The sequence below is a fragment of the Aulostomus chinensis genome, chromosome 16 (genome assembly GCF_037954235.1).
Source record: "Aulostomus chinensis isolate RoL2024-O1b breed Wild chromosome 16, RoL_Achi_v1.0, whole genome shotgun sequence".
Lineage (NCBI taxonomy): Eukaryota > Metazoa > Chordata > Actinopteri > Syngnathiformes > Aulostomidae > Aulostomus > Aulostomus chinensis.
Window position 1 is genome coordinate 18,147,834 of NC_141335.1, and position 27,612 is coordinate 18,175,445.

Here is a 27,612-nt window from a genome sequence, read left to right on the forward strand (position 1 = left end):
TGTGATTTGTGCACTGATTACACACCCTCTAAATACAAAAATGAGGCTAAACACCCAAACACATATCCCACATATAGCGCTATCTGCCAACTGCCTGGTGCCATAGATCATTTAAATAGAGCCCAGGCTTTTCAAATGTTTTTCTCTACAGTCTGTTGCATTCACTCAATCATTTTGGATTGGCAGTGGTGGCATGATGTCACCATTTGATGCATGTCCATTGTAATGCAACAGATTAGTTTTAAGCCCTTATACCCCTATTCCAAATATCTAAAATTGAACTAAGTATGACACTTCTAGTTCAGCGCTACAATGAATAAATATAGGCAAGTTTGAGTTGGTTCAACTGAATATGTCCGCTGGTTGTGCTTGGCGCAAGGGTTGTAAGGGTTGTTAGTTTGTTAAATTCAAAGTCTGTAGAATACTAATCACTACTACTCGTATTGATTTGACAAAAAGACCTGGACTACAGGTCATGATTTTTTTTTGTTGCTTTGGCTTTTATTAGCCATCAGTCATCATTAGCTTCACGCTAAATCTAAAGCTGAGTTTCATATATGTGTCTGGTTCTTTCTGCATTCTGGATTCACAAAGAAGTAATGCAGTGGGGGAAAATGACATGATGAGACACATATTTGTAAGCACTTGAAAGTAAAAACACACTTTGGGTGATGAACTACCATCCATCCATCCATTGTGTACCGCTTATCCTGTTAAGAGTCACGGTGGGGGGGTGAAATAAAAGGAGCATATTTCACCTTGAAATATATATTCACTCATTCTCTACAGATCAGAATAGCTGGAACTTACAGGAAAACAATGGGACTGCAGATTTTGTCTGAAAGAGGTGTTGATAGTGCCCTAAACTGCAAAGCTTTCCAATGATGTGTCACATAAATATACACTTAAAAATAGCAGTTGTGTACAGATGTTTTTTTTAATGTTTCTGACTTGTGCTTATTGTCTAATGATAATTTCAATCCATCAGCCACTGTCCTCCCGTATTGTGCCATAAATTGCCTCAACATATGGCAAACAGATCTCTGGAGATACAGCAAATTCCTATTCTAAACCAATCAAAACATGAAAGCACACTCCAACAATGCACACTTGTCCTTCAGTTTCCTTTTAGCTCATATTCATTCCTGAAGATGTGAGCAGAGAATAGCAATGTGTGATTATACTGTATAGAGCTGGTGAGGGGAGTGTGGTGTGTCAAAGCGTGCGTGCCACACAATGTGCCTGGAGAGATTGATGTTTTTGTCATCCACCTGCTTCAAAGCTGCAAAAAGCCAGCTGATGCAAACAGAGAAACCTAGCAAGACAGGCTCACAAACAAAAGAGGGAGAACCTCACTGCTCCTCTTTGCACATCTGTTTTGGAGGAATATCTGAGGTTTCTGTTGTGATGCACACTGGGCTCAAATGAGCACTGAATCTGAGTCTTGTGTCTGGGAGTGGGTAAGTGTTGAATGCCCTTTTTGTTCTCTTAGGGAAATGGGAACAATTTAAGGATTTGTTTTTCATGGGATGCATCGGCACTGTAGTAGTGGGAGAAGCTGCAGCACTCTTCCCTCCCTCTTTCTCTCTCAGTCTTTGGCTCTTCATTCTTGTCATGGCGAGAAAATCTGCAGGCGTACGGCATGGCTGGCTTTTAATGGCATTCCAGTTGCAAAAAGGGCGTCAAAATGTAGCATCAGAGGATAGCAGAGGGGCAGATGCATATAGGCGGTGAGCTCTCTGTTGTCTTCCGTCTCTGTCTGCTTTTCCTTCTCTCTCCCTCGCTGTCTGACCGCTCTCCCTACCGCTGCCTCCAGCGCCGGGCTCCGTCTGCGAGAGGAATGATCTATGTTGCTTTGTTTATCACTGGCCATGGTCACTTCTCTGGAATGCAATTGGCTGGAACTACACCGTGTGGGTCCTGCACCCTGCGTCTCCCTCTCTCGCTCTCTCCCTCTCCTTTCTCTCTCTCTTTGAAGCAAGACATGAGCAGGGGTGCCTTGCCCAAGAAGCCTTTTATCTCTCTCATTTTTTCTCTTTGTTTTGCTGTGGTGTTTTGCATGTATCTGAATGATAATGGGACATATTGTTTCCTGGACTGGTGATTGATTTACTGGCTTGACAGCTAAATGTGCTGAAGGGATTCAGGCATTTGTGCATCCCCAAGAGTAGATTTCCTTGTCTTCTGTTCCTTTTGGGCATGTTATGTTTGAATTTTTCTTTCAATGTCTGAAAGCTGAATCATATGCATGATGTCTGATCAACATGGGAGGGTTTGCAGCTTTCATTCCTGCTTATATTTGTCTTAATCAATATAAATGCCACAAGAAAATCCTTTCTTTCTAACTTTCCTTTTCTTTCTTTATTTCTTTTTCTTTCATTCTTTGTTTGTCTGTTTCTTTCTTTCTTTCTTTCTTTCTTTCTTTCTTTCTTTCTTTCTTTCTTTCTTTCTTTCTTTCTTTCTTTCTTTGTCCTCTTTGAATGAAACTCAAATTACACATGGAAAATGATGTGCCCTTGCCTGTTTCTGTGAGAGGGTTCTTTTTTTTAAAACTTTTTATGGATTTTTATTTTCTGGATCAATTTAAAGCAGAAATGCATACTTTAGTGTGTACTCTATGTCTGGGTTGAGCAATGTGGGTTACCTGTAGCACACAATTTATAGAAATGATATTATATCAGACCAGTTGCATAAAATAGCCACAAACACCTTTTTGTCCAAGATATGGAGGTTGTATGTGTGTGTGTGTGTGTGTGTGTGTGTGTGTGTGTGTGTGTGTGTTTCTAGATATGTGGGAAAGCAGTGTGTGAAGACTTAGCCATGGATTACAGGCCTCAGAGACAAGCTTGTATCCAGACTCCTGTCTGACAAGAATTGATGGGATTACAGGAGGCAGGTGTCTGTCCTTCCCCATTGCACCTCACTCAAGCTCACCGCACTTATCAATGGGTGGCAGTGGCACTGGGGGTCATATGGTGTGTGTGTGTGTGTGTGTGTGTGTGTGTGTGTGTGTGTGTGTGTGTGTGTGTGTGTGTGTGTGTTAACTTTACACCACTACATATTTTTGAGGCTTATGCTTATGTAAAAATATTTAGATTTAGATTGCATATATTTTGCAAATATTTCTGCCAAATTTAGTATATTAAACTGCCGTTACTGTTATGCACAACAATAAATTACATGAACATTCCTGTAGAGGAAGATAATTAAATGAGAAAAACAAGTTGAAAATCTTTTTATTTGTTATAAATCTATAATATTCATCTCAGCTTCACAGCAGGTTTTAGTGGCTGCAGAGCCAGCACAAATTGTCCAACATCATAGAATTTATCAGTGTTAATTTTGAGAACTGATTATTCATGTTTGCTGCAGTTCCAATCTTTTGAATGTTAAGATTGTCTGCATTTTCTTAACTGAAAGTGTTTGGTTTTTGGGTTGTTGGTTGGTCTAAATAAAACAGAACAATCAGCAGATAATTTACCAATGAAAATAATCATTCCTCTTTACTGATGAAAACAGATATGTCAATGATAATCCTTTGCAGTCACTGTCATTATCTGATATTTTACAGAGGTCCATTTGTAACTAAACACTATCTTGTTGTGTTGAATGGGACAGCTCGCAGTCTTTAGCGGCCTAGAGGAAGAGCAATAAAAGTTTGGTGAGAAGAAGCACAGTGTGTGTGCTTCCTATGATTACTTCTGACCCCCACTTTGCATTTAGCACTTTGCTTCATCACTTACTACCACAGGAATCATCCTTTCCTGAAACATCTCGACATAACTCATTACTTTCAGCAAATCACAGATAACCTTATCTAGCATTACTATCCAGAAAATTAACAAAACTAAACCAGCCCTCATCTCCTCGAGGTGGGAAGTATGTGGATGCAATGCAAGTCCACTTGAGCTGATTAGTGTGTGAAGTGTGCTTGTTAGGCACACTATGAAGTGTGCTTGTTATATATCCAGCCCTCATGCTTTATTACTGCTGGCACATTATTACTGACAGCTGTGTACAGAGACACTGCTGGGATCTGATGTGTTCGGTGACTAATGGAAATCGAGAAATATTAGCAGCTCCTGTTTTGGCAACACTGTAAATTAAAAACAACACTGGATGTATCTTAATGATAAATGAAATCATAGCCTGTCATCCAGTAATCCCCTTTCTCGATCTCATTTAACTTTGTTCTCTCCCTTACATATCATGTGCTTGCTCCGGAATTATTGGACATGCTCCTTCATAATGCTTGCAATTCAACAAGAATCCTTCAGTAATTGTGCCATTGAATCCAGCCGTGGTTCAAAATCAAATCAGATTTTTGGGGTGTGGTGGGAGGGGCAAAATAGCCTGCTGTGATTCTCCATCTGGCCCATGCAGTATTGGAATGGACCATCCTCCTTTACCATGCCAGCCCAGAACAAGCCTCACTTTAAAGGATCAATTCTTTTATTATTGAAGTCGGTCTCTGCAGTGCAGACTAATACATTCTGCATTGATCCTGCCCCCCCCCCCCAACAAAAAACCCTTTATTGCCATTCCTTCCAACGAGGCTTGAATTAAAAAAGATATGTTGGGTGGACGAAAAATTTTACAAAGTGACTGGAGGACAAATAACTCGGATAAACTGGGGTATTCATATTTTAGCGGGAAGGAAAGACAGAAGAGAAATAAGGAGTCGCCAGCAGGCATTTTGAATATCATTACCAGCTTTGTGGGAGAAATTGACATCATAAGCATAAGGAAAGTACCTGGTAATTAAAACTGTCTCGCTGCGCCAAAGCTTTGATACCTGCTCAAGAAAGTGTATGCGAGTATGTTTCTGCCTGGTTGTAGATATTATGGCTGCATACATTTCGATGAGGTTGTGCATAAAGACAGAATATCAGACTTTGCATTGTGGTGTGTCTGTGTGTGTGTGTGTGTGTGTGTGTGTGTGTGTGTGTTCACGTGTGCGCACACATGCATGTGTTTGTGTGTATGTGTGAGTGAGAGAGAGAGAGGATTGATCATGGATTGCAGTGGGTTAATGGCTCTTTAATTCATTACATTGCACATTCTTCTGACAAGACTTACAGTTTTCTAGGTGCTTTTAGTGAGCGCTTACAGGCTGATAAGGAATATTGTTTAATATTAATCATGTCACTGCATTGTAAAATCATCACTGATTTGTCTATTTGACCAAAAATACATCATAAAAAATGTCACATGTTCCCATCCATGTTTTGACAGAATGTGTCTTTGTTTTGGAGAAAACCTCTATCATTTGTGGCCTGTGGAGCAGCCACAAACAGTTTGCCGTGTCTGTATCAAAATCAAACCCTGAAGCATGCGTGCCAGACTCTTATTGAACAAATTTGCACCAGTGAAGCCAGCAGTTGAGGACTTTAATGATCTGGACCCACTGGGGTCTGGTGCACTGCGCCCACAGGCTAGCAGCTCAATCCCCAATCAATAGCTTTTTATTAAAATTGTTTGCGAGGCAACACAAATCCATATTGTTTTGCCTCGGACATGGGCACCCATGTGAAATATGTCGGACATATTTATATATTTTTTTCCAGATGAATGCAGAAAATTATTGGATGATATGCATGAGAAAAAACAGAGGGGTAGTGGTTTGGCATTATTGGAATATCCATTTCAACATTGATTTTCATAAGAGATGCATTTGTGATTATCTTATTCTCTCTTCCCTCAACAGGGTTGAATTACATATCATATTATCCCGGGTGTTAAGGCAAAATTAATAACACAAGTAATTATAATACTTACGTCTAATGATATGCTGCAAGGGCCCTGTTGATTCCGTGGAGATGTATCTAGGGGAAAAGCTTGGAGCTTTGCCTGACGACAGGCGCTGCCACTGTGCTCAGCTCTGGAGTGGCAGTGGCTGCACGTGAAATAAGATCAACAGCAGAATGCACGCCTCAATCCATATTTAGTGTCATTTCATACTTAAAATCCAATCTGTGGTCAGTAATTAATCTGTTTTCCTTTCACACCTGTTTTCTCATAAGGTGTCTAAATGCTATACCTCTGCAAGGCACAGAGTTACTTCTTTGTTCCTTTTTTTAATTTTATGAAGATAATCAAGACGGCATCATAGCAATTTTTTCTTCTCTTTTTTGCAAAATTGTTAAGAGGTAAGCACAATCTGCTCTTCATCAGTGTCTAAAAATAAGGCATACTGCTCCAGGCTCTATAACTGGATCTAGTTATATTTAAAAGCCATCCTGGACATGCACATACATAAATACCGATTGACTATCTCTCATCGGGCTAGCCCCTCCTTATCTTGAGATTAACAAAATACACATTTCTTGCATCCTTGTGCTTGAATTGACCGAAAAAATTGTATGTATATGCTGCGACTGGAGCATGCACAGAGCGACTTAGAGATGATCACATTTGTTGATTCATTCAGTGGTATAGCTTCTAATACATAGACTGTTTCAGAATCTCATAGCTAAGTAGATTTCATAAATATTCATGAATGTTCCTGAATTGTACTTAGTAGAGTGACATTATTTCTCAAGTCTCTTGATTTAAATTTGTGATTCCTTTATTTTTTTAACCTAATTAAATTTGTGCTGCTACATTTAATGTGAAAATAGTATTGTGGTTAAATTAATGTATGTTTTATTACTTTGGTGAACTTAGTACATTGTCACTTGTCCATTTAATCACGCACATCACTTCATTGCAGTTGAAAAGACAATGATTTTCTGCTGTCTTTAAGGTGAGGACAATAAGGTGCAGTTGCAAAGACCTGCCAAAAGAGGGCAACATGATGTCAGAATTGTTCCCCACCCCCCTTTATAGCTCTACCTGGTTCAATAGACCAGTACAAGCCAGTGCACAGGGAAGAGGGAGGGGAGATTGTAGGTGCTGGGTTAAACGTGTAAGTAACAATAATTTACATTTACGCCTGGAACGGCTTCCCCCGCGCTGTCAGTCTACAGTTCAAAGCTCTCCTCCACTCTCCTTGCAACAAAGCCAGCCGACTTGTCACGCAAGCACCAGATAGCACAGCGGAATGGATGAAGTTCTTTACAGTCAAGGTGTCATTACAGAGGACCTTGCCTCAGAGCACTGGTCTACTTCAAAAAACAAAAGGGTTGAGGTGTGGTCAAGAGAATTAAAAATACCTCGCTCCCTTCTCTTAACTTCGTCCTGGCTTGAAAGTGTTGGTTCCCTACCCCAAGAGTGGCTTTGGGCTTCAGCCAAGGACGTTCAGATGCAGAACCAGCCCTGTGTGCGATGAGTTAATTTAGATTTTTAGATTTGTCAGATTTGCATCTACGCTCTCATGCAGAAACCATTATCCATCCTTCTCCCCTCACATTTTGATGAGGTGACGCATGCTAGCCAGCACTTGGTGCTTTATTGAAAAAGGCACAAAAGAGCAGCGATAGATCAGACAGTAACGACACCTTTTGCCAGCCCTTGTTTTTGGGCTGTTAAAATGCCACAGCCCATTTGTTCTATGATGTGACAGCATTGATGATAGGATGACAGATGTCTTACCAGCCCACCCCTCGGTGCCAATAACCCTACATCCTCACCCCTCTTATCAGACACGTGCGCGCGCACACACACACACACACACACTGAAACACTTTGCCTCAGTTTGGCCAGGAGTTGATTCGTGGCGCACAGCTGCATTGCTCCAGTTGGTAGAACCCTCTTAACCCTGCCCCCAACCCCTCCCCACCCACGGGCCTTTGCTTGTCTTCATCTTCCACCTTCCTCACAGGAGGAGACAGAAAGTGATAGTCCTTTTTGGCACAGCACTACCTCTTTGTTCCTTGCCAGGCCGGCTGCGGGAAGTCACTGAGCCAGGGTCAGCTGTACTTCACACTTTGGCCAGTAGAGGACGATGTATCCTGTGTGGGCCTGTAGGAGAGGACATAAAGCCTTGGTGGTGACATTTATCCTTCATGTTAAAACAACTGCTTATACCTGACACCACTATTTGTTAAGGGTTATTAATATATAAATAGCCTTTTTCATGTTTTGTAATTGGTTTTACATGGAGTAATAGTGTAATGTAATATTCTGCATTGTATTACTTGTGAACTGGACATGTTGCACAGTAAGACTTGCATGACTTGCATATACTGCCAAGTGAGATGCAGCGCTACAACTTCTTATTATGTTACTGAAAGTTAAGCAGCAACTGTTCTGATAATCATGCAAAAGTTTTTTAAAGCTTCTCACAAGGAAAGATCACGTTTTTCTTTATGTCTGACACTTTATAATGGTATTATTCTTTATATTCTGATTCATAAATATAGATGAATTCAGATTGTTGGATAATTAAAATAATATGAATAAAGAAAATATTTCCGTCTGGTTATGTTTCCTGGGTGACTGTGAAGGCCTCAAATTCAAGCCTAATACAAGTCACATTTATTCATCGCTGTGATAAACGGCTAGTTCAATTTGTTGCTAAGAAAAGAACAAAAAAAAAACCCAAACAAAAAAACAAAACAAAAAAAACAACAACCTCAGTTTAACGCAAAACTGTGCCAGGCCTCATCCTGACTCTTCCCTCACCTCCCCAACTGTCACACACAATTCACACACACACACGCACACACGCACACACACACACGCGCACACACACTCACACACACACACACACACACACACACACACACACACGCGCGCGCGCACACACACACACACACACTTGAGCAATGTTCCATCTGCACTATCTGTATCTTCACTTGTAATATTCCTAATCCCAGGCAAACTACACAGGCAACAGCAGGTGCGTTTACACACACTGTATGTTACACAAACTGCATTGCGTACCAACACTTGAAACAGTAACAACAGCCATTACAAACACGTATCCTTTGTGATATTTTATCTAGTCATGGATATTCATTGCAGACTTCTGCTGAAATCGTCATTTTGCATTTTGTGAGACACCGACATGCAGTGTGTTTGTGTGTGTGTGTGTGCATATTTATTATTAGTGGCACCCCACACCCCCCCCACCAGGTTTTTGTAGAACATTTAGCTAATTGATTATCACATGCCTTGGCCTTATCAGCAAACCGTTATTTTGTAAATGAATATTCAAGAGAGATTTCTCCTCTCTTTGCCTTTGTAGTACATTATTTGTGGACAAAATATGCAAACATTGAGAAAGGCAGCTTGCTTTTCTGCCTCGCTGCCTAATTACATTTTGCGCTCGCACCTATACAGAGACATGGCGTGTATTTATAGCGGAGGAGAATGAATTCACACACTCCCCCGACTGCAATCGTATGCCAGGCATCTGCTTATGAAGTGGCTCTTTCTCTGGGATGGTTCTGCAACTGCCCCCCCCCCAACACATAGAAGAGGCGAAAAGAGATTGAGCTAGAGAAAAATAGAGAAAGAAGCTTAATCGCTCCTGTCTGCCCCCCCCCCCACCCCACACCACCATCACTTCTCTCAAAAATCCACCGCCTGGCTCATCTTCTGTGTGATCAATTTGACTTGTTTATGTTTATGCGCCATTGTACTTGTCGCCATCTTTGTGAGGAGCCTTGCTGGGGGAAAGGAAATGGATGGAAACGACAGAGAGGAAGAGAGGAAAAGAAGAGGAGGAGAGAGGGAAGGAGAGAAGAACGGACTGACAGGTAGAGAAGGTGGGGTAGTGGGATCAGAGAACATGGGGTTGAGTGACAGACATAGACAGAAAGCAAGGGGGAGGAAAGACGGAGGGGGGGTGTCTTTTATCTGCGACATCCCTTGTCGTCACATATGTAGATACCTTTTGAAGTTTGCGGTGTGTTTCTGTGCCTGGTAATGTAGTGTGCATCCGTACGCGAGACTGAAAAAAAAACAAAAAAACAAAAAAACAGAGCCCCCTTACTTTGCCCAGTTAGGCTGCTGCAGCTAATCATGCCTGGCAGAACATACTCTGCTTTAATTTTAGCCATAATGACGATGAGAGGGGCGAAATGATACTTTAAAGAGCAGAGGAGAGTGGAAGCAAAAAAAAGAAAGAAGAAAAAGAGGGAAATGAAAAGACTGAAAAAGGACATGAGAGAAGAGGAGAGAGAGAGAGAGAGAGAGAGAGAGAGAGAGAGAGAGAGAGAAGCTGTGAAGGTGATTAGTTGTACTGGCGGATCTTGGCGGTGGAGGAGGTTGGAACACTAATCCTTGCTTTGGTTGGAGACATTTTCGCGCAGTAGGTCCCTTCTTTCCGCCCCCTCTCAATTTTAAGCCCCGTGTCAAGCTCAAGCCCTTCTTTTCCAGCGCTCACTTGCTCTCATTTCCTCTGCCTTCTGGCAAGCCCTGCTATTTATAAGAAAAATCATTTTTCTCTTTCTCTCCCTCTCTTTCTCCTTTAATTCTTTCCTGGCGTGTCTGATTTTCTGCCCTGCTTAGAGAAGGTGCCCAGATGAGTGGCAGCCAGCCAGGGCTCGTCTCCTCTCTGCTCTTCCTCCCTCTCCTCTTCCTCATTCTCCTCACATGTGGTTTTAGCTGGCTGCTGCAAATACACAAATGCCGGCGTGTATCAGATTTACATTGTAAAACAGTAGTATATTGTTGTATATTGATGACTCGCTCACGTTAGAAGCATTCCTGCCGTTTTGCATAACCAGCGTAGTGATGTGAATTGGCTCACTGCCCAGACAATAAGCCATAGATTTTAGAGTATGACATCATTTATCCAGTGCATTATTTGATTGTTTTGGCTGGTTTCTAATTTGATGAATCTCACTGTTGTCTCCTAAAATCGCCAGCATCACTTCTTCTGCTTAATCCGTTCAGCTGAAAAAGAGGAAAATATATGTATTGAGCACACCGCTCCTCCTTGCTGGTTCTGAAAGCTTCAGAACTACTTTAACTGCTTCAAATGCATGTTATTGAGCTGCGTTAATCAGGACAAAATGGCATATACTGAAGCTTTGGCCCGCCTTGCTGCATATAAAGGAAACTGCACTTTTCACATTTACATTCATGCCAAACACTCCAGGGCCTGTCAATGCTTGCGGCCAGATATCATCCAAACTGCCATTGATTTGTTTGTCCTTTGGCCGTTTCCATGGTTTGGGGAATGAATCATGGCTTTTTGGTGTTGTTCTTCTTCTTGGCATCATCTCTTTAATCCATACACTCCTCGTTTTCCATAAATAACCAGGCAAACCTCGACTTGGACCGGTATGTAGTGTCGGGTGCTTTTGTTCTCAAAAGGAATGACAGCAGGGCTGGGGGTGCTTCTCACACACACACACACACACACACACACACACACACACACACACACACACACACACACACACACACACACACGCTTAACCACACTTTAGGTAGATTAAATTTAGAGAGCAATGAAAAGGTACCCTTTGATAACTGGGGGCTAAAAGTTCCCATTTCACAACATTTGCGCAGCAAAAACTGAGAAACAAACAAACGATGGATACAGAATTAAATCATCAACTTAATAGCAGTTTAAAAGGTTCATAATACACAGGATGTCTTATTTTATTCATAACCTTTGTATTCCTTACTACTTGTTCCTCTTCCACCTCTGCCAGAGTGGATAAATTAATTTCTGACCTTTGCATGGCCCAAACTGCATGAGGTCAAATTCCACTGTTCATTACACCGATGTTTTATTTCACTATAAAATATGTGCAACTGGATAACGAGCACTCAGGGAATCCAAGTATAGATTTTTATTTCATTATCCTTGGAAAAAAAAAGAAGAAAATAATTAAAGGAGAATAAACAGCCACCTGGTCAGATGGGGGTTTAAACAGGAACTTAAAAAAAAATGACTGAAGCGGATGGGCTGTTCCAATATGTGTGCATGCATGTGTGTGTGTGTGTGTGTGTGTGTGTGTGTGTGTGTGTGTGTGTGTGTGTGTGTGTGTGTGTGTGTGTGTGGTTTGGTGGGGGGGCAGAGGAGATGCAACATATGGCGTTCATGTGATGTTGGAGGTTTTTTTTTAACAATCTGTATATCTTTTTTGTGTACGTGATTGCATATAAATGCAGATGCACACATATGAAACCCATATACACACAGTTGAGGTGTTTTTTTTTTTTCTTTTTTAAAAAAGTCTCATTACCTGCAGGCTTTCAGGCTGTTTTAGCAGCAGGATTTTAGTGTTTCTCCCTGTAATCTCTTTAATTCAGAGTTTGCTGCCATAGATCAACCTCAAACTTAAATTGTTTCTTTTATTTTTCAGGCAGGGGGGTTTACGTTATTTGCTGGTGGTTGGTTTATACGTCAGTGCACACTAAGACAATTTTGCCAGGTGTGTGCTATGGACATAAACACTGCATAAGCAAGATAATTGTGCCACTTAGCAAGCCCAAGCTGTGTGGGTTTACCTCCAAATAACCTTCCCCAACCATGGAACCTGTGGCCAACAGCTGCCACGTAACAGTGTCAGGGCTCAGAGCTTTGGATTTAATATCTTACCATTTTAGACTTACAGATTAAAAAAAAAGGTAAATAGACCTTTGGGTAACCTTGTACATACATATCTATGAGGACGAGTGGCTTTTTAAAAAAAAAATTTCATGCTAGACCAAATTGACTGCTCCATGGAGCCAGACGCTGTGTGTTTATACAAGCAACACAAAAAGTTCTGTTTTCTTTCTCTCTCATGATCAGCAGGCTAAAGAGATCCCTACATTGAATACAATGTAAAAATTGTGTAGTGTGCAGAATGTTAAGAATGTCTACAATCTGATACATGTTAAGGCTTCCAGAAAAATGGAGTAATATTTGTGTAAGCTCTTCACCGTTTAGTGAATGCATTACAAAAAACAACAACAAAACTATTCCCCTCGTATTCATAATTTGTAATAATCCCAAGTCTTCATCAACTAATGCAGAAATGTAATATAGTTTTGTCCACCGGGGGGTCAGTCAGGGACTAGGCCAGTCCATTGGTATTATTTCAATAATTAAAATAAGGTGACTCAAAAATTTTGTTCACACATCTATATACAGAATTGTTTTGTTTTTGTTTAGAAATCAAATAGAAATCATATTTTTTGTAATTTTTGTTTTCCTCATCCTATGATCTCCCTTTCAGCAAAACACCCATCCTGTCTTTGTATCTAAATACCAAAAATACCAAATATTTTATTGGTGCCACAAATTACATTACATTGTTGTTCCATTCTGCCTTTACAATCTGATAGGTTCTAATTTTGAATAAACCAGAATTTCACTCCTATATGCTTTTGCACAATAATTAAATGTGCTGCTGTATTTCAGTTTTGTACGCACAACATACACACACAATACAGTAACACAAATCTTTTTGAAAAATGAACAAATGATTCTTGTTTTTTGTGTTTGTTAGTAATAGGAGTTGTGGCACCAGATTATGTGAAGGTTATTTGTTGGAGTATTTTATGATGGATTCAACCATCTCTGACCATCATCTCTGAAAGAACGTGAAAGTTTTGGGTGCACAGGCCAACAGGCAGGGTCCAAATACTCTTTTCAAATATAAAATGTAATCGTCAACAATAATAATGAGCAGCTTTTCTATTTTGATATTTTTATTGTGTTCCTCTGCTATCTAATGTCAGTGTAAACACAAAAATTAGGTGAAATGAAACAGTATGAATACCTCAGCAGTTCACAGTCCTAAAGAAACCAGTATTATTTCATAACAAACAGGATGGATCCAATTTTTGTTTTCATTGCACAGAATCTTGTTCAATGTGTGATAAAGACAATCAAGGACATTTGTATTTTAATTGCCTGCTTGATTTTGCACAAATACTTCTCCTGAAAATCATGACTCACTGGGCAATCAATTTATTTGCAGGCTGTCATACCATGCTACTATTTCAAACATCAAAATTAGTCAAAATCTGATGAACTGCACATGGAGCCAAAGCTCCCTATAGAAGAAATGAGCTTGAATGGGAGGGGAGGAGCTAAAATGGCAAGAATAAACATTTTCTACGCTGTGATGCTTCTAATGACTGTATTTCACTTAAATTTGTTCTCACATTTTTTATACCACAGTTTCATTGACAAGATAAGCCATGTCTCCGACATATGCAAAATATCAAGTTTTTGATTAAGAGCCACAATCATTACATCACTGCACCTTTAATGTTCCTTATGATGGAGTCAATAAAAGGTCACCCCAAATTTACAAGATGTGCAAGTAAGCCAGTTGACTGGATGCCTGAAGAGGACGTGTCACTTTGCTGGTTCAGAATTGTAGCATTTATCTGTGTAACAGCCTAAGAACAGCTACACATGCAGCAGAGGAAGTAAGCTTACATTGAACAGTTAACAACTGCTTAGCTGTTATCCCCACAGAGGCCTTGACATAACAACTGTCTGGTGTAGGACATCAGTGGGCCAATTCAAACAAATTTATTGGACTCTTGAATGCAAAGTGTCCCCTTCACTTCACGTTTTCACCTCATCACCCAGGCAACACGAAGGGTATAGGGTAGGCAAAAGCTTTCCTGATAAAATGTTGTCTGTAGAGTGGCCCATAGTGCTGAGTGTTAGGTGATCATGGACAAACAGCTGTGGCTAACACAAGTAAGCATGAATACATGAAGCTCTGTTTGCCATTGTTGTGCCCTTTGTCTGACTCATTTTCACCTTGCTTTAGCCTACCCATTTTGCTAGGTTGTGCACACAGTTTCTAGAAGCTGAGAACATTCTACAGCAGGCAGCCTTCCCGTAAGGTTTTCCTATTAAGCATCAACGGGACATTCTGGACCCTTGTGGTACATCCATGTGTTACAGTCCTGGAGAATATCAATGAACTCTACACAGCTCTTGCCTTGTCTTGTTTCTCTGTTGCCTTCTATCCAATGGGCTTTTTATTGAAAATATCCAAAGGTAATATATTTAATGTATTGCATTTTTTGTGGATTTTTAACCATAATTAAATAAAAAAAAATTGAATTTAAATAATTATTTTTTTCAGTATAGTAAAGTTATATTAGTTATAGATTTGTATTGCCAGGCTAACTTAGGATGGAAGCTTCATTAACATATTCTATAATCATGCACTTCATGTATTCCATGAAATAGTTATCAGTGTACTAGGTAACCTGAACACAAAGAAACTAGTCCACTGAAACTAAAATTAAATTGCACTGGCATTGTTAATAGTTAATAATTCCATTTGTTACAATTTGTGTTTCAGCAATGGTTCCAAGCTTCTGCACCAGCTGAGATCAGTGGCATTGCTACGGTCAAGTATAGAGGATTCAGATAAACATAGGTGCCATAGTAATACAATCACCTGGGTGGGAAGGGAAACCTAATTAATATTTAACCAGTGAAGTTGGTAAAGCAATGTTGCTCGACCAACTTCACTGTTTTTTGTTATCATTTTCGTTTTTTTCTTTTAATCTTAAACGAGACAAAATGTCCTGGTTATAAATTTGGGCTATCCACTCTTCCAGAATAGTTCAACTTGTTATCGTTTTACCTAATTATAAAGATTAAATGAATATGGCATTGAATATTTGCAGTCAAATACATATAGGCAAATAAAAGACTTATAGTTTTGACATGCAGACACACAGAGGAGTAAACTATAAATTAAATGTTTCCTAAAAAGACCTGAAGAAGAACATCTCACGTTTCAATATGTCTCATAGTCAGTAATGGACTCGTAGGTATCAGACCCACCCACCCACTTTCCTCAGGTAACTTTATGGATTTAAGAAATACCTCATTTCCCTTACCTTTGTGCACTGTCTACTGGCCGGAAGTGAGTAATGTTCCTATCATTGCAGAAAAGAGGTTTTTTGACTACTAGTCTCATTATGTCACCGACTAGTACTGTCCTTGCCAGCCTCCAAACTACATTGTCATGCCTCCCATTTTGGGAATAATGTCTGAAAATAAATGGATTAAAACTTTTAGAGGTGCGTGTCAAAGGAGGTAAAGAGAGGCACAAGGAGGAGGAGAGGATGAGTCTTATAATGGCAGTGAGAGTGTGAGAAGAGGATGAGGAAAAAAGAGGGATGAGGGAGAAAGAGGGAAGGTTTAGTTCTGAAAGATATTGATAGAGATTGTAATGAATGTGGTGAGGGCATGGCACCCTAAAGCGCTGCAGTAGTAATGCAGGGTGACAGTGTATTTGTACTAATAACCCTTAAAAGTGGTGATAAAATACTCCACTCCCCTACTGGAGCCCCTGATGGATGTGCTGGGAGTAATTAAACTCCATTAGGCTGCGGGTCCACTTACCATACTTGTGTGTGTGTGTGTGCGCGTGTGCCTGTGTGTGTGTGTGTGTGTGTGTGTGTGTGTGTCTGAATGTCTTAAAACACCAGTCCCCTCAGGGATCAGGCTATTCCAGGTAGAAGGGCAATTGAACAGCCATTGTTTGTGTGTGTGTGTGTGTGTGTGTGTGTGTGTGTGTGTGTGTGTGTGTGTGTGTGTGTGTGTGTGTGTATGCGAACTGTGTGACCCAAAGCATATGTTGCTGTAGAAAGCCTACACAATGACATGTGCTGCACATCATTTGGATCTGTGATGCTAACTACACACTGGCTCCTCACTCAAGTGAATTCCCAAAGATAGGGAGTGCAGTGTAGGTGCAGTTTCAGTGCAATTGTCATCCATGTTGCTGTGTTTTGTCATTGACATCACTGCTGCTATCGTTGTTTTTTGTTGTTTTGGTTTTTTTTTAAATCATGGGAAATGTTTTGACTCACTGTTGAGCCAGGGGAAAAGCCTGCAGCAAGACCACCACATGGAGCTCCTGGGGAAGAGCTATGGTCCGATACTGTCATGTTTTCTCTTGGCACTCAACCACACACACAAAAAAATGCAGCACAGATGTGCATCTGACATGCACACATACACAATATGCAGCTGAAAATATATCTGTAAAAAACAGGGATTGGTAATCCATCTATAATTTGTGGTTTTATGCCTTCACTGAACAGGTCAGTTGCAGTTTATACCGTGAATAGAGCGGTGTAGAAATGTGTCCTAAGGCTCAAGCAAGTTAGTGTTGTTGAACATCTGGTTCACTCATCTTTTTGAACAGGTTTTTGTTTAAATGCCTAAAATAAGATCTCTTGTTGCCTCTGTAGCATAGGCCATTTTAACTTTTTGTTCAACTGAAAAACAAGTGAAGTTTGAACATTGTACTTCCCTTTATGTGAAACTTATTGTATCCACGACTTGAGGAAGCACAATGGGCTCAAAACATCACCCGTGGATGCACCATTAAATTACAAGTAAAAGGAACTACAATATGCAAACTTTTCCTTTTTTAAGTTTTACAAATGTCTGGTCCAACACCTGCTTTTTTTTTTTTTTTTAGTTTAACATCTAACAACAACAAAGTAAAACCCTTTATAAAATACCAAATGCCTAAAGGAGACTACATCATTATACCAAAAAAAAAAAAAAAAAAAATTAGTGGGAAGTTCATAGCATAACATCAGCTTTGTGCTCCCAGAATTTACATTTCTGCTTCAAAAATCAGAAAAGTGTGTTGCATTTGTTAGGATTATGACTCATAAATTTGCTGATTTTCTGCAATGATTGGCTGGCTTTTGATTGAGGGAACTTATGGTGACGCAAACTTTGGGGTTGAAACATAAAAATATGTCATCCCTGCAGCAATAAGGTGCAGACTTTAACGGCTAATTTTGTCCTTATCACCATGGGGATTTGCAAATTATGGCCAAAACCCTATTTAATCAGGTCACAGTGATCTTGAGGTCATCCTTGAGTCCAGCTGAATATTTGCAACCAAATTCGAAGGACTTCTCTAAAGGTGATACTGAGACAACATGTTGGGATGGACCAAAAGAGAGCATAATGCCTCCGGCCATGGCTGTCTCTGGCGTGGAGGCATGAAAATGACCAAAAAAACCCAACAAACAAACAAACAAAAAAATACAACTGCACACACTCCTCAAAAGCATAGAGAAACACCCCAGTTGAATTCTGGAAGCCTCACACTTAATAGGCTGGCACTCAGGCAGGTCCGATCAGCACTGCATCCCTGCTTTTTAATGACCCTCCAGGGAACCCCTTACCTGATGGGCCAGCTTAGCCAATGTGTCCAGGGGCAGCAGCACAAGTGTTTCATTAAAAATTGAAGCCAAAATTCTGTAGCAAGTATGCAGAAAAAAGCATAAAAAAAAGAGGATGGTGAATATAAAAAAGAAAAAAATAGACTGGCACACATCCAAACCTAGATGTATGTGAGCCCCTTCCTCCTCTTATCTTGTCTGTCTCATTTCTTCCCTCCCCTCCTTCCCCCTCATCCTCGCTCACTCTTTCTCTCTCCTTCGTGCTCTAATCACACTCTGACTTTACTTGACCTTTCTGCAGCTAATTAGATGGCTTGTGAAAAAGCATTGTGGGTAGTATATCTCCAGCCATGATGATGATGATGATGATGATGATGATGGCAGAGATGCTCTGGTCCTACTGTGAGTTGTAAATGGGCCACTGATCAATTGTAGGAGAGGCTTTCTTTTCTAACTTACCTTAAAACACACAATTTATAAAACATTAGGTGCTGTGGTGACCCCCCATTCTGCCAGAAAGTGAAAGGACAGTGGGCTTATAGAGGACGAAGATATATATATATATATAAGAAGAATTATGCTCATTTATTATTTTATTTTACATCTGAGGGCCCTCTCCGATTGCTACAAAAAATCCTCAGATGTTCAGAAAAACATTGCTGTGGAAGCACACAGTTGAATAATTTCAGTAGTGTTAATTCAGTAACTATTACCCAATGCTTTATCAAGACTTAATGCATTATGTTTGTATGATGCTGCAAACTAGTTATTTTTCTCATGGGGTTAAATCACAGTTTTAAACGAGTGGGAGGAATTGCACGGTAAAAAATAATTCCTTATCACATTATAAACATTTTTTTCATGCATAAATGCAGCCAGAAATGCTCTAGTGTGTGTGCGTGTCTGTGTGTGTGCCTGTGTGTGTGTGTGTGTGTGTGTGTGTGTGTTAAAACTACTGGATATGACTCAAATGTTGAGCTGATGGCTGTTCTTGGCATGTTGACGTGTGCCTTCAGGTGCATAGTGTTCTCCATTTCATGCATAAAAGAGTTAGCTTACGCAAACACACACATGAACACACATAAACATATGGTACATATACACTCACAGGGACAAGGTAAATGCGTGCAAAACATCCACCCACATATGCAGACACACTGGAGGAAAAGGACCGATACAAAGCAGGTGTGTGTGTGTGTATGTGTGCGTGTGTGTGTGTGTGTGTGTGTGTGTGTGTATTTGTCAGATCCTCAAAGAGAATCCTGCCTGATTGACTGTGTGTCTGATGTTATGCTGTCTGCTGCCTCATTATTACAATTTAGGCTGTTTTTTTCCCAGATAAATAATTGATCTTTCTTTAGCTTAGAGAAGAAACATTTGGTAGCGCTGGATCAGAATATATGATAATATTAATCCATTGGAGGAGGCTATATCGCGGCGCGGTCTGTCACAGTCAATGCATTATTATACATCACACATATGACGTATTAGCCAGAAATTTAATACATGATAATCCATTAACATTACATGTAAAGGAATCTATAATTTGATATGACCTCTGGTGGAGATTACATGCTATTTTCAGACAGAACCTAATACCTTTTTAGTTTCAAATTCAAACTCAACATATTTACATTTGAGTACTCCTCCAGCATCACGATAACAAAAATCTGAATTGTTTTGAAACACAATTTAGATCTTGTCTTGAACTATATGAAGTTTGTGGTGAACTGTTATTTCAGTGTTCCTAAAATTCTGGTTGTAGCACTGATTCTATCTGTAATATTTAGGACGTCAAAAATGAAGAAAGCAAGTGCTCTTTTGAAATCTGGAAATATTTTGCTGCACGCCCAAATCTTCAATCACAACTCTCGTCACGCAAACAAGAATAAGATTAAATATTTCCTTGTGTAAATTTTTCAATTTCATTAATTGTGCAATTAAAGGTTAATGTCAGCCTTCAGTAATCCAGTGAAAATGAATAATTTATCCACGTAACAAACTTAAAATTCCAGAATATCAATCCCAATACCAACATAATATACCAACTCATATGTATTTTATCATAATTATTTTAAACTTAAAAACATATTTTACATGAGTTCTGTTTGTTAATTTTGAACAAATGGCCTCTTGCTCATTACTTGATTGTTCAGCTTCAGTTCCTTACCATTCCACCAGGGGGCTGAGTTCTACGCATTAAGGTAGAAAATCAATACAATACGATTTGTGAATTTTAAAGTCACTTCTCCTTTTTTTCATAAGAAAAATGATTAAGATGAACTAATCATTTGCAGTTAATGTATTGCCATTCACTATTGCTGCTTTTGCAGTATAAATGTACTCATAGTTTAATTTGAATCGGTTTTTTGTAGTGTAAATAATACCCCATTTTCTTGTAATTTACCTTCTTTTCTGATCTTAGTTTTTACATGGCATAAATACTTGAATTGCATCAATCATTCAAAAGGTAATCAATAATGCATACTGCACCTCCCATTCCATAACTGGTACAATCTGTTATGATCAATCAAATCCTACCTCATGCCTCAAACAACAAATGCATTTTCAGTTTTTCATCCATCCACCCACTCAAGAAAATACACCGCTACTCTCCATCACACATACATCAATTAAGCAAGAAAGGACAATCTATAGTTTGGAGGATTTATTCAATTTGCATCCATAATTGTGTGCAATTTACAAACTCATTATTTTACAATTTAGTGCATTTAACAGCAGCTGGAGGGCAGATAATGGTGGGACTATAGGGGGCTAACATGGGCCCCAGATGGACCCCGAAACATGATGAAAAGCATTAAAATAATGAGTCTTAAAAAGTCAGATTTCAGTAAGAAGCTTCCATAACACACAAAAGAGTGAGAAATAAAAAAAATAAAGTATGAAAAAACAGGTTCTGGTAATACAGATGATGGTGTTTTTACAACCTCAAAGGGATCATGTGTGAGACATCAGTGCTGAATAATTCATAACTCGGATGCAATCACAGAGTATTGATCTCTTTAATTGAGATTTGATTGAAATATTTGTTTGAATGTTTCATGATGAGCTCTAATGACAACGAGCATCAGTGCTGCTTAATAGTAACTAGGGGCGGGGAGATTCAGGCATTTCACAAATTAATTCAGAGCGACATCCATTCATAATTGATTGTTGATGCATATCAATTAGTAATATATCTCAATTTCTGTTTAAAACACATGTATATAAGTTAAGCTTGAAAAAAGTGAACAATTCATGTGTGTCATTCAAGGAATGAAATTGATTGAGTAATCAAATATGTATAATTTAGTCAGATTAGCAACAGTGCAGGTTTACTAGATGAGCAAGAGTGTAGATTGACTAACTAAAACAAATGTAAAATCTGGATGAATTAATATTCTTGTCGTTAAACTAGTGAAGGAAGTTTAGAAAGAATGGAGACATTATTCAATATCAGTCTTTAACTCCTCCCTCATCTCTCCCGCTGCCTGGTGAGGGATGAGGAACTGCTGGACAGGAGGGCTGTCATCTCAGACAGTTACTACGTTTAGATGAATTTGACACATTTTAATTTGAGTCAAACAAAGCTAAACTCAGGCAAAGTAGACTGATTTTATCTTAGCTTGTATGTAACCACTGCCAAAGCAGTTGGAAATATCACATTTCTGCGTGTTTATGCCTGTTAAACAGGTGGCCGGATGAGTTACACGTAATGGCTCTTTATTCATGAAGCTTTTAGGGAAAGTACAGTAAGGGGAGGAAAGGGACTAAAAGTTTATTCTTCACTTTGCATGAGTGTGTGTGTGTGTATGTGTGTGTGTGTGTGTGTGTGTGTGTGTGTGTGTGTGCGTGTGTGGTTGTGAGTAGTATAAGCCCTGCCTGAAACCGAAGTGTACAGCAAAAGCACCAGCAACACTTAATGGTATTGCTTGCTGTTCAGTTGAAGGTGCTGTGAAAAAATTTACTAAATAGCATGCACTAATGTCGTTCTATAAAAAAAAAAAAAAATCACTCTCAACACATCTATGAACCAAATATTTTTCTCACCATGTTGAGGAGAAATTTGAGGCAAACTGTACAGACATTTTAAAACTTTCGAGTCTGATCCAACATGTCTGTGAAACCACTTTAGTCACTGATACTTTGAAGGTGACACAGCCACACTGCTGAACAGCCTTTGTGCTTTTATTACATCTGACATATCCACAAGAGCCCATGAAAGAGCGGGCTCGCCGCTTTTCAGCTCTTTTTGGATCCGGGCTTGATCTGCGGGCAAGATGGCCTTGTTAAGCTCTAATAAAGTCCAAGGATTTTCAATGTATGATGCTGTACTTACAACTGGATTTTGTGTACCTCGCTGTGTCACACGGTGTGTGTATGTGTGTGTGTGTGTGGTGTGTGTGTGTGTTTGTTTGTGTGATTGCATCTTCCTTACTCTCCTCTCATCGCTGATTGTTTACTGAGTGCTTTCTACTTTTTTTTTCTTTCCTGAGCCCTAAGTATAAAATTTTAATTAGGAATGCTGACAGGTCTGGTGCATGATCCACAGCCCTGGATCCATCACAGAAAAAAAAAAGGAAAGACAGAATGTGAGAGAGAGACAGAAAGAGAGAGAGAGAGAGAGAGAGAGAGATAGCTTCTGTCTCATCTCTCTCTACTTTCACATCTCCCTCCACCTCAATCTCCCAACTCCTGACGTGAGAGCCGGACTTGAGCAGCAGGTGCCATATTACTGTGTACAGAAAAGCAATTAGGCAGCATATTGGATGAATGAGGAGTGCATTAATATTAGCAAGTGCATTTGTCAGTGGCGTTTGATGCGAGTCCTTTTCTTTTCTTTCTGCAACATTAAGATTGTGGCGCTCATAAATTCACTGCTTAAACCACCATCTGCTGCGCTGTCAGCCCACACCGTGGAGAGAGGAGAGGAGAGAAGAGCCATTTATTCCCTTCTGTCTCTCTCACTAGGGAAAGAGTGAAAGACAGATAGATAAGAAGAAAATGCATTCATTCCCTCCCTTTCTTTGCATTTCTTTTTTTTTTGTTCCACAGGGAAAGACTGTGTATTAGGATTTATGGAGATGCCTGGCATACACCAAGCGACAGTGCTCTTAAATCTGGCTCTGTTCCTATTGTCTAGAGTGCTACCTTCTGCTTACCGACACATTGCTCCTCATTGTGCTCAACAAGGAGATAAATTCTTACAAGCAGAGAAAATAACTTACAATAAACAGGTGATTTTGTAATTATAAGTCACTGTAGTGTGTGGCAAGAGGTTGTGATTCTCTGTGAACCTTTTTATTTTCTCTCTTTATGTATTCTTTAGCAGGTCTACCATTTAAAGGTTATGACTTATGATTCAGGTTAATTGCAGGCCAGACACATTATACTTCAGTCCCTCTACCCCTTCTTGCAATAAAAATGTGTTTTTTTTTTTTTTTCAGGAATTAAGCAGAGTATGGGTCTGAAAGCCATTTGCAAAACAGAGAGGTTTGAGTGTGCTGAGAGACAGACTAACATACAGTCCATGTCTGTGGAATTTGTTTGATTCTTGAATAAAGAGAGGCATAGAATGGAAAAGCTGAGTTCTTTAAACCCAACTACGTCATACTTATGTGTTTAATGTAGATGTATCAAAAAGAGTAAAATGTTTTCGGGTGAAAATAGAAAACACTTCTGGTTTTGTTGGCTGATGTTGGGGTGGAGAAGCTACCGTGTGCCAGTGAATCATTGCATAAACCTATTATCAGATGCATTGTCTGGAGGTATTTTTAATGGCAAGGGAGGGAAGGAATTTCTTTGCTGCATGCTGGCTGTGCAGCAACGTTCGGCACCAAGCCGAGTGTCACGGTAACTCATTGGGTGCGAAAGGCAGGTTTGGGGGTTGTCTGTATATGGAAGGGGAGGGGGCTTGAACCCCTCCGCCATTAAAAATAGTTTAAAAAGACAGAAAAAACAGAACAGTGTCACTGGAAGATTACTGTCACACCGCTGTCACCGTGACAGTGCCCTACAGGCATTATGGGGGTGGAATTGGCGGGGGTCGGATGGTTAGATGAGAGGTGGGGGGGCAGTTTAGCACCACTCCCCTTCCTTTTCTTACTCGCTCTCTCTCCTTCTCCTTCCCCCCATCTCTCTCTCTCTCTCTCTCTCTCTCTCTCTTTCTCTCTCTCTCTCTCTCTCTCTCTCTCCCTCTCTCTCTCCATAACCTCCTCCCCAGCCCCTCTCCTTGGTGATTAGCTCGCCCTGCGGTGAGCACTAAGCGGCCTAATCTGCAACTGTGAGGTGGTGGGTGTAGAGAAGCAGAGAGACAAGAAGAAAGACAGACAGACAGTGACAACACACTATCTTACAATAAGCTCACAAATACACAAACAATAAATTCCAGAATACTTTTTATGTTCTTTTTGTTGATTTTAAGAGCTACATTTCCAAGTTTCGAATTTGCAAACCCATTATTTCAGCAGAATTATTTTGATTTATCTGATTTTCACAGAGATAATTCTGCAGTGAAGTTAAAAGATAATTTCACATTTTGCGGTCATTTGCCTAAGGCACAACTTGCTAGCTTTTGTTCTGCTTGAACTTGGATAAGTGAATTTGTGGTTGAGTTGACAGAATGTTGCAGAAGCAACTGGTGGAGTTGTCCAGCTTTCATTGCCCCCATTATTGATTTTGGATCACTTAAATGTTTACATTGTTACCTACCAATGTTGGAGCCGATAAATATGTATGTCTTTTGCGGGGTCATTTGAAATGAGATTGAATAGTGATTAATGCTGTTCACACTGCAATCAAAACCAGATGTTTTTGATTGTTAGCAGTTTTGTTTTGGCAAGTGGATTTGGATTTGTTGTTTGTTAATTAGAAATACTGCATCATGGTAGCATGCCATGAAATGTGCCTATCACAGTGACCGCGACCTTTGACCACATATTATTTTTCTTTGAAAGCGTTCCAAAGATATTTTGTTAACAAGAATGGAATGTGTAGATGGACAAAACAAAAATATGATACGAAAGAGGCAAGCAAAGTTTGAAAAAACCTTTTTTTCCATTCATCCATATGACTTTCACAATACTGGTGTAGCGCATGGAAGTGGCATCTGAAGGCTACAAGACAAGTGCAATGTGGTTATTAAAGGTTTTCTACTTTTCGTGGACACTGAATACATTTTTCTCGGTTATCTTTCTATTGTGCTTGGTTTAAAAAATATTTCAATCCTTCTACGGCAACAGCCCAGGTACATTTTAATGCTACTTCATGAACTGCTGGAATGCAATCACTTTGCTAAAAAAATCTATCTAACAGGTGAAGAAAATAATGTTGTCGGTTGATCAAAACACAGGTTTAAGGAAACTTCCCATGCCCGAGCCACAGGTGATATCATGCCTTAATGTTTATCTGTTATACTTGCTATAGTTGTTCAAATATGATGTGTGTCATTTTATAAGTATTTGTTGTAAACTGTCAGTTTGGTTCCAATGTAACTGCTGAATTCTTGTTTACTTGAACTTGCAGCAATAAAAATGATATCCCCAACTACAAAGATAATGCTCAAGTCATCATAAAAGTGACAATAAATTCTATTTTGAACAGAACTTCAGTGGGGGTCAAGCCTGGATACACAGGCTACCTTTTCCCATGTCAAAGCAAATGTTAATCTGTTGGATGACAGGTAGTAAACCAAAGGCACGCCCTCACCAAGATTGGTTATCCAACCCAATGGGGGTTACTGCCATGTACCAAGTCAACTCATCTGTATGCCATATGGGCAACATATTGTGTCTGACTGCTGTCGTGAGGTTTGCTGCAGTAAATTGGTGGCTCTTGAAGTCTTTTAGCATTTTGCAAGTGTAGACAGTATGTGAGAGCCCCTATGGTCTGTGTACCACTGACACCCCTCTTATGTACACAAACTGTGTAGTTAGTTTTAACTACCCAGATGCAGATGTACTGTAAACGCTGCATGCACACGGTCTTTTATTAAACCTGAATCAGACATGCATGAACCCTACATCTGCCTTAAATCATAACTGATCAGCCTCTCCAATCAACCATTTTGGCTCTATTCAAAATGCTCCATTTCCTGACCCAACTCCTCATCTCTCTCTCTCTCTCTCTGCTATTAGTCAAAGCCCCTCTCTGTTTCTTTTTAACAATCCCTCCCCAAACACTGCTTCTGCCAGGTTTGTCAGCCGGCGTAGATTTAGCTGCCTTCTCAGTAGCGCTGCTGTCCTAATCTCTATCACAGCCTCAACTCTGCTGGCCTCAAGGAATGATGAGAGAGGGAATGAGAGCCAGAATCTTTTTTTTTAATAAGCAAATGTGGCCCAGTGCAGACCTACCCATGAGATGTTTATGACTAGAAAGCTGCAGGACTCCCTGTGGTCCTTTGAAATAGAAAGGGTTGGGGTGGTTGGGAGTAGGGGGTTAGAGAGGAGAGCCAGACTTGGCACACAATGCTTTGTCTAGTGTTCTGAATTAGCAAGGGTCCATTTCAACCCCCACTCTCGCCCCTCTATACCTTCCTTCCTTTACTTTCTCCGTCTTTTTTCTTTGATACACTTTCTTACTTACTTTCTCATAATAGATAGCAGATTCTCATAAAGTCATATAAGTAGCCATTTATAGAAGCTCTACTGTACTGGCCCATGATGTTAAGGATCACATTAGGTGCTTGTTTTCATCTACTGCTTTGGGTCAGTACTAGCTGCCTTTCATTCAGAATTGCAAAAAAATATTTTCTAAAGACTCAAAGACACTGAAAACATTTAAAGCATTCAGAAGATTATTTACTACCTTTTTCATTCAACAGGTGACCAGCATGCAAGTTGGCTGACTTCTGAATGTCCATATTAATATAGGAAACAAAAGATTTTTTTTCAGTAAGTCAAAAAACAAAGGTTGTCAAGCTATTTGAAGTCTTTGAGGTCACTTTTACCACTCCCCCCACAACCCCCCCCACACACACATGCACACACGCGCACACACACACACACACACACACACACACACACACACACACACACACACACACACACAAACAAAACAGAGCTTGGCATGCATTATGTTCAGTCCAATTAAGAAGTGTTTTTTTTTTAAGTTTATGTGTTTTCAATCATTACAAAATTACCTAAACTCATCTTCTCAAGTATAAACCACTTGAAATTGTACAATTTTGCCATCATTTAATTGAAATTAATGCTAAATTAATCATGTTGATCTTCTATTTGCACAAACCCAAATAAGTGTAAAGACAATTTTCATGTTGCAGTTGTTTAAAAAATCTGACTTACAGTACAGTACAGCAAAGCTAGTCCTCTGACCATTCAGGAGACTGCTATAAATGTCAGACACTGTTGAACAGAATATGGGTTATATTAAAATAATAAGTTCAGGGAACACTGTATACTGCAGTATGTGGGTTAAATTATACTGCGAACAGTGAAATGTATATGGGTCATGTTATATTCCTTTAATGGGGACTGGTGCAGATTATGTGGGCTACACCTTACAGATAAATCCAGTCACATTCACATTTCAGGCTGATATAATATTTGTGCCTATAGGGAACTA

At 39.7% G+C, this 27,612-nt stretch overlaps 1 long non-coding RNA gene across 8 annotated transcripts in view; it reads left to right on the forward strand.

Annotated features, from left to right (window-relative positions):
- Positions 1-1,317: 1,317 nt before the first annotated feature.
- Positions 1,318-27,612, forward strand: part of LOC147247724 (uncharacterized) — a 361,363-nt gene continuing 335,068 nt past the window's right edge. For 7 of the 8 annotated variants that reach the window (XR_015109542.1, XR_015109538.1, XR_015109539.1 and 4 more), the window contains exon 1: positions 1,318-1,460. This is a non-coding gene — a long non-coding RNA (uncharacterized LOC147247724). Of the gene's footprint in view, positions 1,461-1,613; positions 1,731-27,612 lie in introns of those variants that run through there. The other variant, XR_015109545.1, reaches the window with a different exon arrangement.